Raw genomic sequence first — 14,779 nt, 5'->3', positions numbered from 1 at the left:
AGTCATGTGATCATGCATTACGCTACTATCCCCAGAGCTCTTGTCAAGAGTATAAAGATGCAGGATTGCTGACAGCATTGGATGAGCTAAACATGAATGGTATGTTCTGCAATGCTCGATACAGCCTTGCATGCCTACATCAACACACCTCCACACACACACACACCCACACCTCGACACCCACACACCCACACACACAAACACACACACACACACCCACACACACCCACACACCCACACACAAACGCACACCCCCCCACACACACACACACACACACAAACACACACACACACACACACACACACAAACACACACACAAACACACACACACACACACAAACAAACACACACACACACACACACACAAACACACACACAAACACACACACACACACACACACACACACACACACACACACACACACTTGAAAGAGAAAAATAAATAGCACTTTAATAGAAGCAGGGTTGTTTATTGGCTGTTCTAGTACAAACAAACCAAACAAACAACAACAACAAACAAACACAGAACATTTATATCGCGCTTTTCTCCTGGTGGATTCAAAGAGCCAGAGCTGCAGCCACTAGGACGCGCTCTATAGGCAGTAGCAGTGTTAGGGAGACTTGCCCAAGGTCTCCTACTGAATAGGTGCTGGCTTACTGAACAGGCAGAGCTGAGATTTGAACCCAGGTCTCCTGTGTCAGAGGCAGAGCCCTTAACCATTACACTATCCAGCCACTAGTAGTGATGGTACAAACCAGAAGGAAGATGATGTGTGTGGCTTACTGGACCTCACGGCCCACATAGGGACATTTATTGTACTTTTTTTTTCCAACAGAGAACGTTACTCGGCATATGCTTTTGAAATTAGTTCTTAGTAGTAACATTTTCAGTAAGGTTTTATAACCCGGCTTCACACAAGAGCTCTAGTGTAACTCTGCAAAGTGACACTATGCAATGGGAATAATGTATGTTACTCATAGATCTTCATTTCCTCCTCCACAAAGCTGGAAAACAGTGAAGACAATGGAGATGTGTCATTAATTCCTTTCATCAGTAATAATTCTTCCTCTTCAAGCTTTTGTTTTTCCAAATGTTTAATTTTCCTTACCAACTCACTTGCCTGTAAATGAAACACAAAAACTCAGTTGATGATCACAAGTTTCCAAATTCAGACTGACAGAGGTGCAAGAATGGGAACAGATCACCCATTGGGCCATATGCAATTCACTTTTTCATCTAAGTTTTCTCCTAGATGATATTTTAAAACTTGTCATTAAAATGCCTTTTAACCGGTTCAGCGCCGCGGTCCGAAAATCTCATGCATTCGAGCAACGTTCACCTCCCATTCATTCGCCTATAACTTTATTGCTACTTATCACAATGAATTGATCTATAGCTCGTTTTTTCCGCCACCAATTAGGCTTTCTGTGGGTGATACATTTTGCTAAGAGCCACTTTACTGTAAATGCATTTTAACAGGAAGAATAAGAAAAAAACGGAAGAAATTCATTATTTCTCAGTTTTTGGCCATTATAGTTTGAAATTAATATACGCTACCGTAATTAAAACGCATGTATTTTATTTGCCCATCTGTCCCGCTTATTATACCATTTAAACGATGTCCCTATCACAATTTATGGTGCCGATATTTCATTTAGAAATAAAGGTGCATTTTTTCAATTTGCGTCCATCCCTATTTATAAGCTTATAATTTTAAATAATATAATAACATATTCTCTTGACATGCATATTTAAAAAGTTCAGACCCTTGGGTAACTATTTATGTTGTTTTTTTTTTTTTTTTAATTGTTGTTTTTTTTTTTTTTAAATAAAAAAAGTGTATGTGGGTAATTTTTGGTGTGGGAGGGAAACTGCTAATTTTAAATGTAAAATAATGTTTTTTTTTTATCAAAAATGTATGTGGGTGCAGTTTACTATTTGGCCACAAGATGGCCACAGTGCAAAAATTCCTAGATGCGAACCAGCTCGCATCTAGGAACTAAAATGCTGAGGAGTTGTTTCCTGGGGGCAGAAATACCGCGCTCTCTGGAGAGAAAGCGTCGGTATTTCTGCGGGGAAGTTAGATCGGTGAATGGGAATTATATTCCCATTCACTGATCGGGGGGCTAGCGGCGGGCAGCGGGAGCGCGCGCGGGGGCGCGCCCGATCGCGCGCACGAGCCGGCGGCAGCACCAGTGCCTATCTGGACGAGGAAGCTCGTCCAGATAGGCCGAACTGGTTAAACCACCAGTAAGCAATAAAATACTCAAAATAATTTTGATAGTACTTTGTACCAACTTATTGATACTTATTTTCATTGCAAAGTGCTAAAAAGTTATTTTAAATCAAAGATGACATTTTTCTCCTAGGAGAAAACTCAGGTGCAAAAGTGAATTGCATATGGCCCAATTACTTATATTGTGCCTCTTCACTATTTCTCCTTTCTGCTCTTAGCAAGATCACTAAATAGGATATGAGGAGCCACTGAATGATGGTGAAGCTGCACTATGCATCGTACTCTGTGGGGACCTTCCGTAGCTAGTCAGAATCGAAATTTAAATTAGATCAGGCTTCCCGCGGCCAAGGGGAGGTTTACTTACCCAATGTATGTGCCTTAGACGAATCGCGTCCCACGTCACTCCCATGCTTCCTTATTTAACCTGGAAGAAGGAAGTATGGAAGTGACGCGGGACGCGAATGGAGCGCATCGTCTAAGGTGGATACATTGGGTAAGTTAACCCCCCCTTGGCCGTGAGCAGCCCACTCATTTAAATTTTGATTACGAGTAGCTACATACTCATAGATGATCAACGCTATGTACAACTACTTCTCCAGCACAAATGTAGCAGGAAATGAAAACTCTTTTCTCTAACTGGAGAGAGAGAGAGAGAGACACCTTGGTTCCACACATTTCAGTACAGGTTATACAGTTCTATTTAGGCCCATTCCTGATGTCTATGTCATAATCTTACTATTGCGGTTACCCAGTTATGGGAACAAGGTTCCCCCCCCCCTCCCTACGCCTCCTCAGCCCCAGTCCCAATGAATGGTATTTCAAATCCATTTTTTCTACTAAGAATATCAGATGGTGCTGTGTTAGATTTTCCTGCGATGTTTCCTTAGAACTCAGAGCATTTTCATGCCTCTTTAATAGCTCATGCCTTCCCACCAGCTGCTCCTTCTGGGATGCAAAAATAAATGGCCTGAACACAGACCTAGGAAACACAAGATAATGCAAAGACACCTTTATTCTTCTAGTTTCTTAACTCCAGTGGAATCTGTAGGCTTTATTGAAGCAAATCTGAAGTGAAAATAAACTGAATACATGAATAGAGTTGGGCCGAACGGTTCGCCTGCGAACGGTTCCATGCGAACTTCCGTGGTTCGCGTTCGCGTCCCGCAGGCGAACTTTTGCGGAAGTTCGATTCGCCACATAATGCACCATGAGGGTCAACTTTGACCCTCTACATCACAGTCAGCAGGCCCAGTGTAGCCAATTTGGCTACACTAGCCCCTGGAGCCACTCCCCCCCTACTAAAAGGCAGGCAGCGGCGACCATTACGGTCACTCGTGTGCCTGCATTAGTGAGAGTAGGGCGAGCTGCTGCATACTCTCTCATAGGGAAAGATTAGTTAGGCTTAGCTTGTCCCTGGCTGCATACCTGTTCTGTGAACCCACCACTGCATACCTGTACTGTGAACCCACCACTGCATACCTGTTCTGTGAACCCACCACTGCATACCTGTACTGTGAACCCACCACTGCATACCTGTTCTGTGAACCCACCACTGCATACCTGTACTGTGAACTCACCACTGCATACCTGTTCAGTGAACCTGCCACTGCATACCTGTACTGTGAACCCACCACTGCATACCTGTTCAGTGAACCCACCACTGCATACCTGTTCTGTGAACCCACCACTGCATACCTGTACTGTGAACCCACCACTGCATACCTGTTCTGTGAACCCACCACTGCATACCTGTACTGTGAACCCACCACTGCATACCTGTACTGTTCAGTGAACCCGCCACTGCATACCTGTTCTGTTCAGTGAACCCGCCACTGTATACCTGTTCTGTTCAGTGAACCCGCCACTGCATACATGTTCTGTTCAGTGAACCCGCCACTGTATACCTGTTCTGTTCAGTGAACCCGCCACTGCATACCTGTTCTGTTCAGTGAACCTGCCACTGTATACCTGTTCTGTTCAGTGAACCCGCCACTGCATACCTGTTCTGTTCAGTGAACCCCTCACTGTATACCTGTTCTGTTCAGTGAACCCGCCACTGCATACCTGTTCTGTTCAGTGAACCCGCCACTGCATACCTGTTCTGTTCAGTGAACAGTTTGGTGTGTCAGTCTGAAGCAGTACCTTAATTATACTACCTGATTGATGTATACACATGCAAGATGTTTTAAAGCACTTTAGGCCTGTCATTTAGCATTCAATATGATTTCTGCCCTTAAAACGCTGCTTTGCGTCAAATCCAGATTTTTCCCGGGGACTTTTGGCGTGTATCCCACTCCGCCATGCCCCCCTCCAGGTGTTAGACCCCTTGAAACATCTTTTCCATCACTTTTGTGGCCAGCATAAATTTTTTTCTTTCAAAGTTCGCATCCCCATTGAAGTCTATTGCGGTTCGCGAACTTTAACGCGAACCGAACCTTCCGCGGAAGTTCGCGAACCTAAAATCGGAGGTTCGGCCCAACTCTATACATGAATAACTGCATCTGTAGCCCTAATCCTAAATAGAGCACTGATGGAGGGGCCCAGTATATCTAAGTTCTAATAATGTAACAGTCTAAAACCAGTGTGGATCTTCTGCGTTGTCCTTTTACGTGCTTGAACAAATAAATCACATTTTTCCAATAATATTACCAGACGCCTCCACCAGTGTTTTGTTTAGCCTTTTGTAATCCTGAATGCGGTTTAACACAGAGCAAGAACGGTTAGCTCCTGCAGGTTCTGACGGTGGTTGCAAGTTGTTGGTGCGCACTGTCTGAGGTGGACACATTGGGTAAGTTAACCTGCCCCCCGGCCACGAGCAGCCCGATCTACTTAACTTTTGATTCGGAGTAGTTATGTACTCGTAGCTACTGGGTGTGATCAACCCTTCTGGTAACCACCAAAAATCACCACTTTACTAATCCTAAATAGGATTTTCATGGAATCCCACAGTCTTATTTTTGTTCAAAAGCAAAAAAATCTCAGCTATAATAGAACTTAGTGCCAGGGGTGGGGGATGTCATTTAGGCACCGGGGGATCATAATTAGCATTATTAAGGCATTTAGCTGTATTATAGCTGAACGCCAGGAGAGGGGTGTTTGGGTAATTTAGCTCCTATGACATGGGGAGGGCGGACACTTTAGGCGCAGGTTTATCGCCAATGGTAAGGGGGGGGGGTTAGTGTTTGGCATATGGGGGAGTTACTATTAAGAGTAGATAGGGGACAGTTTATGTGAGAACAGAGTTACAGTGAGGGATAGCAGAATATTGGTATAATTACAGATATTCTAGTATTGGGAATAGCAGAATAATAGTTCTCAAATATTCACTATTGAGATTTCTTCACCCCTATCTTACCGGATGCCCCTTTTATATGTAAGCTAACACAGCACTTATGAGCAACAGTGTTCAGAGCATAACGGCAGAATCTAAGATATATTTCATATTTGGCTATTTGATTTTAGACTGTCCATAATAAAAGCTGCATGTTCTCTGACTTTAAATGCCTCCCTGCACTGCTCTACAGTATGGTGTCTGGGGTCAGACACATGTTTTGTGGTTGTGGAAATGCTAATATGCCTCAGGTATAGTGCAGGCTCATTATAACTGACAGACAGCTGTACTGAGCCTGCACTATAAACAATGCATGGGAACAAGAGATGATAAACAAGATGCAACGTTTTCTACTTTGCATGCAAACCAAATGCAACTTATATGCAGCTGGGAAGCGAATCCATTGAATAGGCCCAAAAAGCTGCAGTGAGGCCTCCTTTCCATGGATGGCTGAAGTACTAGTTTGCTGAGCAGTTCAGTCACCCATCTGCCAGCCACAGGTGCTGTGTGGCTGCAGTTACACACAGTCTAATGGCAGTGTTCAGTAACACGCGCATCATGTGTGTTTAGCATGTGGTGGCATTACCTGGCGGCGATCAACAATCTCATGTAGCATCTGAGGGGGGCAATCACGTTCAGATGCAACTACATGGGGGGGCTGCCTTTCCACCACCCATGCTGAGTGCTAGCAAGCGCCTGGTCGGGGGACAGAAGCAGCTGCCAGGCAGTGAATTCACCACCCTCAGCTGCTTGTGGAAAAGAAGCCTAAATTTGCCAGCAGGCCAGAAAAATTGGTATCACATTGCCATATCTAATGGCAAGTAAAGATGTTGGCGAACGGTTCCCGAACCGTTCGCCGGCGAACCCCTCACCCTGTGCTACATCCGGGTCACTATGACCCAGAATAGTACAGCTGCGCTGGGCCAGCAGTGCGCGTCCTTGTTCGCACATTTGTTGCTGGGCACTCTCTACATGTGTGCGTGACGTCATGAGTGACATCACGCACATGCACAGAGTACCGGCAACAGGCGCGCGATCAAAGTCGCGCACCGCCCGCCCAGCTGTACTACTACGGGTCATAGCGACCTGGAAGTAGTAGCAACCCATAGAGATTCGCTGGCGAACGGTTTGCCAACAACTCTAATGGCAAGCACTTCCATTAGAGGAGTAGAGAGAGAGAGAGAGAGTGAGGGGGGGGGGAGAGAGAGAGTGGGGGGGGGGGGGTAAAGAGAGAGAGAGAGAGAGAGTGGGGGGGGGGGGGGTAGAGAGAGAGAGAGAGAGAGAGAGAGTGGGGGGGGGGGGGGTAGAGAGAGAGAGAGAGAGTGGGGGCGGGGGGAGAGAGAGGTGTATAGTAAGAAAGAGAGGGGAAGATGGGGAGAGAGAGGGAGGGGGGTAGAGAGAGATTGTATTTTGTATGCATTGTAATGGGAAACGATAGAAATGAATGGAAAAAAATATACTTATTCTCAGCTTTCACTCATAAGGCCTCGTTTACACGGTGTGTGTTGCGGCACATGCACGTAATGCAGGACCCATTAGAACACATGCAATATTCACAACCTGATGACTGGTAACACGATTGTGGTCACATGAGTTAAGCAGAAACCTATTGTAGACTGCATGTTAGGATAAGGCAATCCACTGTGACACAAAGCTGCCTATTGAGCTGTACAGGCCTTGCGTTCATGCGCACTAACACAGTCAGGTTACATTTACATCACTGGAGCCTGTAGGCACAGATGTCCGGACACACTAGACTTCACCCTCCATGAACCTACAAACCCCACCAAACTGCACCACAAGTGCGCTGGCTGCCCCAGTTGTCACTCCTCCTTTACTTCCCTTGCCTGGCATAGGTAGCTACAGGTGTCCCTTAGCATTAGGTAGCCAGAGGTACCCTCAGTATTAGGTAGCTAGAGGTGCCCCCGACTGAAGGGAGATCTCGTCAGTGGAATGCGGAGAGCCGGATAAGTAATCTCTCATTTACGCTACGCTCGGGACTCTGTGGAACATTGGTCCCATTCATAAATTTAATGATCGGGCGGTGGAAAGCGGTGGAAATCAGCGTCAGCGTCAAACAGTGTTTATTCTTGGCTGTAATGTACGGATTTGCACTTTTGTCCCCTGCAGCCAACCTCCCCCTGCTCCCGGGAACAGCGCAATCACAGGCATCTGCCCGCACGTTCGCCTGCAAACCCCCCAACTTGCAGGGACGTGACTACGCATCCCTGCTGCTCTAGCTGCTGCTGCTGCGGACATGAAGCTTACGTCCACGCGCCATAAATGGTTAAATGGTAAGATTGACACATAGAGGCTGCACATGGAATGGGGAAGTGATCACAGGGAGAGACTGCTGTGCATAGTATAGTAAGGTGGGAGCTGAATGTGATAGATCCAGGCTGTATGGATAAGGGGGGGGGGGGGGGCTGCAGCACATGAAAAAGGAACAGGGGCGTAGCAATAGGGGGTGCAGAGGAAGCGACCACATCGGGGCTCTTGGGCTAGAGGGGCCCCATGGGGCCCACTCTCAAGCACAGTATTAGCTCTTTATTGGTCCTGTGCTTGTAATACAGTAAATCACTTCTATAGATGCTTTGAATAGCAGCAATCAGTAACACACTGCTTCCCATCCCCTTCTTGCACCTCTGACACTGTAGTTGTCCTTGATTGGTTTTGGTGCACTGTATCAATTGGGATGTATAGCATGCTTGGGGGCCCCCAATGTAAAACGTGCACTGGGGCCCACAGTTCCTTAGCTACGCCAGTGAAAAGGAAGCTGCCATCCATAAAAAGGAGCTATTGGGCTGCAAGGGGTAACGGACATACCTGCTTTAATAGGAAACAACACATCACAAGTTAGGGCCGGTGCAGCCGGGCGGCTGCCGGTGGCTGTGCATGACTTTTACCGCCGGCATCAACCGTGTACCACATTGAGATGAATGGCAGCAGCGTTCATCTCAATGTGTTTACTGGCGATTGTCGGCGTGGTGGTCGGTTGAGTTTGCTGAGATGCTGTGTGTAGCGTTGGCTGCATTTACGGTTCTGTGTCCCCTAGGGGCTCAAAATGCAACAAAATGGTGGAAAGCGATGTCATACAGTTTTCTGATAAACTCCATTTTTCAGTAGCAGAAAAGCGCTCAGCATTGGCTAAACGAGCCGCCAGCTTTGCCCCGCGATTTCCTGGAGCGATCGCTATGTGGCTACTGTAGCCACTGATGCTCCGGAGTCACTCCCAAACTGCTGCAAGCAGCAATCACTCCGCAATGGCAATGCTGTTAGTGTGACCACCCCCATAGGGATACGCTGGCATAGTGCTTTGCTGTCAGAGTGTGTCTAGTGGCTCCCAGCCCTAAGAGTGATAAGCCACTAAATGAAAGCACATACTGGATTTTTAAAAGATTTCACAGAAAACAACTTACCTCCCTCTAAGGGGTAAACACAAGACTTCTTACATTCATCTTCACTATCAAAGCGGTTGCCATTCCTACTGCATCCTCCATACCAGAACTGGGCACAGGAGTTGGCCTGTTTGTCATAATACCATTTTATTATGTATGTCCTGCAGGGTCTCTGGTCTAGCGGCAGCTTGCATCGTGCGTCCTGGGTGTACTCTGCAATGAGGGAAATAGTTACACTGCAGCCTAGTAAGAAAATCAGGGTATAAAAATAACAAACGTCTCAATATACTATCCAATCAGATACTATTTATCAGCAGCTGTTGGAAGAACTCTGCTGTTTTATCAACACTTTACACATCTTTTAAAAGGAACCCAAGGTGAGAGACATATAGAATTTGCAGGGCCGGTTTAAGCAACAATGGGGCCCCAGGGCAAAATAAACCTGGGGGGCCCCCCCAACAGATACCCCGGAGCAAAAATTGGCATTAAGGGACCTTTTTTGCAGCTGGTATAGTCAGGGTTTGAAGCCCCAATCGGTCGGAGCTCCACATTCTGGCTACCCCAGCCTGCATGGGGGACAAGGGGTTAAACATTTTCAGGAGGGGGGACCCCACATAATTTAAAAAAAAAATTCCCACACTCTAAACATAAAAAAAAAAATTGGGAAAATAGGAAAAAAAATGCCAGGGATGCCATATTGCGGCTGTATAGCGATCCCTGGCCAAAGCGCTGCGGCTGCGTATGGACCCCCTGGAAACCCCCTCAGGAAATGTATTGCTCTTTCTTTTGATACATGTAAAATTACACTACCGTTAGGTACTAAAAGTGACATTTACCTTATTTAAAAGTATACTTTTTTCCTTTGAAACTTTAAAATCGATTTTCTCAAAAAATATAAGGTCTTTTTGAAAAATTGTTTTTTTCCACTTATTCCCAATGATCTCCTTAACATATCCTGCAAATTTAGGGTTTCTAGAATTTAAGGTGGATTTGATATTAACCATTAAAGTCGGTTGTTTTTTAAATGTGTATTTTTTTTCCTTTGAAACTTTAAAATCGATTTTCTCAAAAACTATAAGGTCGATTTAAAAAAATGTTTTTTCCTCTTGTAGCCACTGGGGGCCCCTACAAGCTCTGGGGCCCTGGGGTAGCTGCCTCCTTTGCTTCTATGGTAGCGCCGGCCCTGAGAATTTGCCATATTTATTTCCTTTTAGGCTGGATTCCCACTTAGTTGCATTGAGTTGCATCACTTTGCATACCATTTGGCAAATGGGACGCAGTGTGACGTAACTCAATGCAATGCATTAAAGGACCACTGAAGTGAGAGTGATATGGAAGCTGACATATTTGTTTCCTTACATCACACTGGACCAAGTCGATGTTTGTGAGCTCAAATTCCTCCACATTGCTTCTAACTATCTCCAAAGCATCTTCATCTACATCAAACCCCAGGCACAACCTGTGGTACATGAAGGCAGGAGTTGCTGGTTAGTGAAATTCCACTCATGATCCCAACATCCTTTTCCTGTGATTCACTGTGTGTCTGACATAGCTTTCAGAACTATTGTATATGTTATGGCCAAAACCTGAAGTCTGGTCTGGCTGGACAATATGCCAAGAAACTGTGTTAACTGAATTATTTGGACTTTGGCCTGCAGAATGTAAAATGACAGCACCCGGCAGGCCAAGGCGAACAGCACAAGTTTCAGCGGCAGGATCTGCATCCCCTGGCTCCTCCCCCTGCGTTCTCTCACCTGTCTGCAGGGAGGAAATATACAGAGCAGCCTGTCCAGTGGGCCTGTACTCTCCATCACTGCTGTGTGCATGTTTTGTTTGCCTTTTATTGCAGCCTGTCTGTATTCACTGCCCTACCCATAGCGAATACCGGTGATACAGACTGCAATAAAAGCCAGAGGCCACATGCACACAGCAGGGAGGGAGAGAGTACAGGCTGTTGAATGGGCTGCTCTGTATATTTCTTCCCTGGACACAGGTAAAAGGGTGCAGTGGGAGGAGCCGGGGAATGCAGACACCTCCACTGAACTTGGCTATTTGCTCAGCCACCACACTCCACAAAAGCCTTTCTTTGGGACTTGGGCGGCCGGCTCTTGTCAGGTCGTGTCCTGGCTGGCCAAAGTCTAAAAGGAGTTAGTTTGTCTTGCATTGGCCGCATCAGTCAGCCACTTCATGTATTGCCTGGCCAGATCCCAAACTTCAGCATCTGGCTGTAACATATATATTAATATTGCAGGCATACAGACTCTTGGTAATTTCAACCTGATGCTCATTTCACACGAACAACCAATGCTTCTTCAGGGGCAAATTACAAGGTCATGTGCTCTTGTGTTAGTCAAGCAATATATGTTGGGCACAGGGCTTGGGAGTCAGTACAAAAATCATCTGACTCCAATTCCAGGGGCAAATGTGCATAAAACCTTGGAAATTTTTCATACAGTTTATTGTGATTCTGCTAATAGAAGAATGAACACACACACACACCACACAGTAGAATGGTTGAGGTGTCCTGCAGCACTAACCTCTTCCGCACATCACCAGTTGAAATCTATGCCCTGTTTGTGTCCGCTTATGCCTGACAGAGCGTATATTTCAGCTATCCCACGCCGCACACTCAAGCCATTCCCATCACTATTGCTGATCTGGTGACGCTGCAGCCTAGCTTAACTGTCACAGTGACAGCAGAGCTCCGTATCCCAGGAGCCATCCTCATGTTTACAGTGAGCCAATCACAGTGATCACATGGTAAAACATGGAAAGGACAGCTCTGGTCCTAAAAGAGATTCTGTAATAAAAAAAAGAGTTCCCCTCGGGGGCACTCACCTCGGGAGGGGGAAGCCTCAGGGTCCTAATGAGGCTTCCCCCTCCCCTGTAGCTGCAAGCAATCCAGAGCTGGCTCCCCCGAAGCGTCCCGCAATCTGTGCTCGACAAGCCTGACAAGGCTTGCTATATTTACCTTCCCAGGCTCCAGCGGGGGCCCTGTTGCTTCTTTCAGCATGGAGATAGGCGAAAATAGCTGATCTCTTTCGAGTCCGCTCTTCTACGCAGGTGCAGGAGACTTGCGCCTGCGCATTAGAGCGGCCCGACAGCGATCGGCTATTTCCACCTATCTCCGAGCGGAGAGCCAATAAAGCGCCTGCGCTGGAGCCGGGAAGGTAAATATTTACATTCCCGCCATTCCCAGAGCTTTTTCGCTGCTGCCGTGGGACACAGCAGGACGGGGGGAAGCCTCAATAGGATCCGGAGGCTTCCTCCACCCGAGATGAGTACCCCCCAGGGGAGCTTTTGCTCGTTACAGGTTTTCCTTAAGGTGCTGCCTGGTCCCGAAGGGGTTAATTAACGACATGCCACAATCCACCAGTTCTGAAAGCAGGCAGGAAGTTAATACCAGGAGTCACATGGCCAATACCGATGTAGCACAAGTAAGATAAATATGTGCTATAGTAAGAATATATAAACATACTTACCCAGCGCCCAGCACGGCTGCCCCAATACTCAGCACCCCACAGCCACAGCCGAGATCTGCAACTACTTTATCTTCAACTAGCTGATTGCCCAGCGTTGCCCGGGTATGTATTTGGCTGGTGTTGGCTCTGCCCATTTTTTCTAGTCCTAACACACAATTACTTAATGACCAAGTTTGTGAGCTTTGCGGTCTTTGGTATCAATAATTTGCATCTGATTGACTGTTTGTGGCTCCACACCCTTTTCTGAATGTTAACCCCAGTCACCCAATGACCAACTGTACCAGGTTTGAGGCCTGTGCCATGAAGGTACAAGAATGGTAGCAATTAAAAATTCCCTTAGAAAAGCAATAGGTGAAGTTTGATTCACTTTTGTAGGCTCCACCCACTTTCCTGAATATTAATCTCAGTCACACAGTGACCAACTGTGCGAAGTTTGAGAACCCTACCATTAACAGTGTAAGAATGGCTGCAGTTTACATTTTCCCAGGGAAATTTGTATTTGTCTCCACCCACTGATGACCCGGCGTTTCCCGTGTATGTATTTGACAGGTGTTGGCTCTGCCCACTTTCTAACCCTAATGCACAAACGCTCAATGACCAAGTTTGTGAGCTTTGGGGTCCTTGGCATCAATAATTTGTATATTCCCATGAAATGAAACAGATTGGCTGTTTGTGGCTTCACCCCTCTCCAGCATTTGAACTCCAGTCACCCAATGATCAACTGTAGCACGTTGGAAGTATCTGCTATTAACAGTGACAGTTTATGAGCTTTGGGGTCCTTGGCATAAATAAGTTGCATTTTACCATTGAAATTAAACAAATCTAATTGGCTGTTTTTGGCCCGCTCCCTTCAGAATATAAACCCCAGTCTCCCAGTGACTGACTGTACCAGATTTGAGGCCTCTGCCATTAAGAGTGTATGAATGGCAGCAATGTAAATATTCCCCTTGAAAATCAAAAGGTGAATTTTGATTGGCTGCTGTAGGCTCCACCCACTTTCCTGAATATTAGTCCCAGTCACCCAGTGGCCAACTGTGTCACGTTTGAGAACCCTGCCAATAACAGAACGGCTGAAATCAATCTAACAAATCTGATTGGCTGTTTGTGGCTCCACCCCTTTAGTGAATTTGGACCCCAGTCACCCAATGACCAACTGTATCAGGTTGGAGGCCTCTGCCATTAACAGTGTAAGAATGGTAGCAATGTGAATATTCCCCTTCAAAATCAATAGGTACATTTTGATTGGCTGTTGTAGGCTCCACCCACATTTCTGAATATTCATCCCAGTCACTCAGTGGCTAATTATGTAAAGTTTGGGAACCCTGCCATGTTAAAAATGTAGTTGTTGGCACTGCCCACTTTTTCTAACCTTGACATACAGTCACTCAGTTATCAAGTTTATCAGGTTTGGGGTCCTTGGTATCGATAATTTGTATATTCCCATTGAAAAAGAAACAAATATGGCCGTTTGTGGCTCCGCCCCTTTCTGAATTTGAACCCTAATCACCCAATGACTGACTGTATCAGGTTTGAGGCATCTGCTATTAACAGTATAAGAATGGTAGCAGCTTAAATATTCCCTTTGAAAAGCAAAAGGTGATTTTTTATTGGCTGTTTTAGGCTCCACCCACTTTCCAAAATCTTAATCTCATTCACCCAGTGACCAACTGTGCAAAGTTTGAGAGCCCTGCCATTAACAGTGTAAGAATGGCTGCAGTTTATATTTTCCAGTGAAATTTGTTTTTAGCTCCGCCCAATTTTTGTAACCTTGACACACAGTCACTCAATGACCAAGTTTGTGAGCTTTCAGGTTCCTGGCATCAAAAATGTGTGAATGGAAGCAGTTTATCCACCAAGGAAATCTGATTGGCTGTAGGTGGCCCCGCCCCTTTAGTGCATTTGGACCCCAATCACCCATTGACCAACTGTAGCAAGTTTGAAGCCTCTGCCATTAACAGTGTAAAAATGGCAGCAGTTTAAATATTCCCCTTGAAAATCTATAGGTGAATTTTGATTGGCTGTTGTAGGCTCCACCTACTTTCTTGAATCTTAATCGCATTCACCCAGTGACCAACTGTGGCAAGTTTGAGAGCCCTGCGATTAACAGTCTAAGAATGGCTGCAGTTTTTATTTTCCCATTTAAAATGAATGGCTGAAATTTGATTGGCTGTTTTATGCTCCACCCACTTTTCCTGGATTCGTAACCTCGGTCACCAAGTGACCAACTGTGCCAAGTGTGGGGACTCTGGCTTGATTACTGTGAGAATGACAGCCTTTTACATTTTTTCCATTGACTTGAATGGGTGAAATCTGATTTGCTGTTTGTAGCT

General features: G+C 45.9%; 1 long non-coding RNA gene across 1 annotated transcript; it reads right to left on the bottom strand.

Moving 5' to 3' along the window:
• Window positions 1-527: 527 nt before the first annotated feature.
• Window positions 528-11,603, bottom strand: LOC137525824 (uncharacterized). Its single transcript, XR_011023021.1, has 3 exons — window positions 11,505-11,603; window positions 8,989-9,180; window positions 528-1,122 (listed from the first exon to the last, which is right to left on the bottom strand). It is a non-coding gene; the product is annotated as an uncharacterized lncRNA (long non-coding RNA).
• Between the last annotated feature and the right edge of the window lie 3,176 nt (window positions 11,604-14,779).

The sequence above is a fragment of the Hyperolius riggenbachi genome, chromosome 7 (assembly GCF_040937935.1).
Source record: "Hyperolius riggenbachi isolate aHypRig1 chromosome 7, aHypRig1.pri, whole genome shotgun sequence".
Classification (NCBI taxonomy): domain Eukaryota; kingdom Metazoa; phylum Chordata; class Amphibia; order Anura; family Hyperoliidae; genus Hyperolius; species Hyperolius riggenbachi.
Note: the sequence above shows the minus strand (reverse complement) of the source record. Positions and strands in the feature narration are given on the sequence as shown.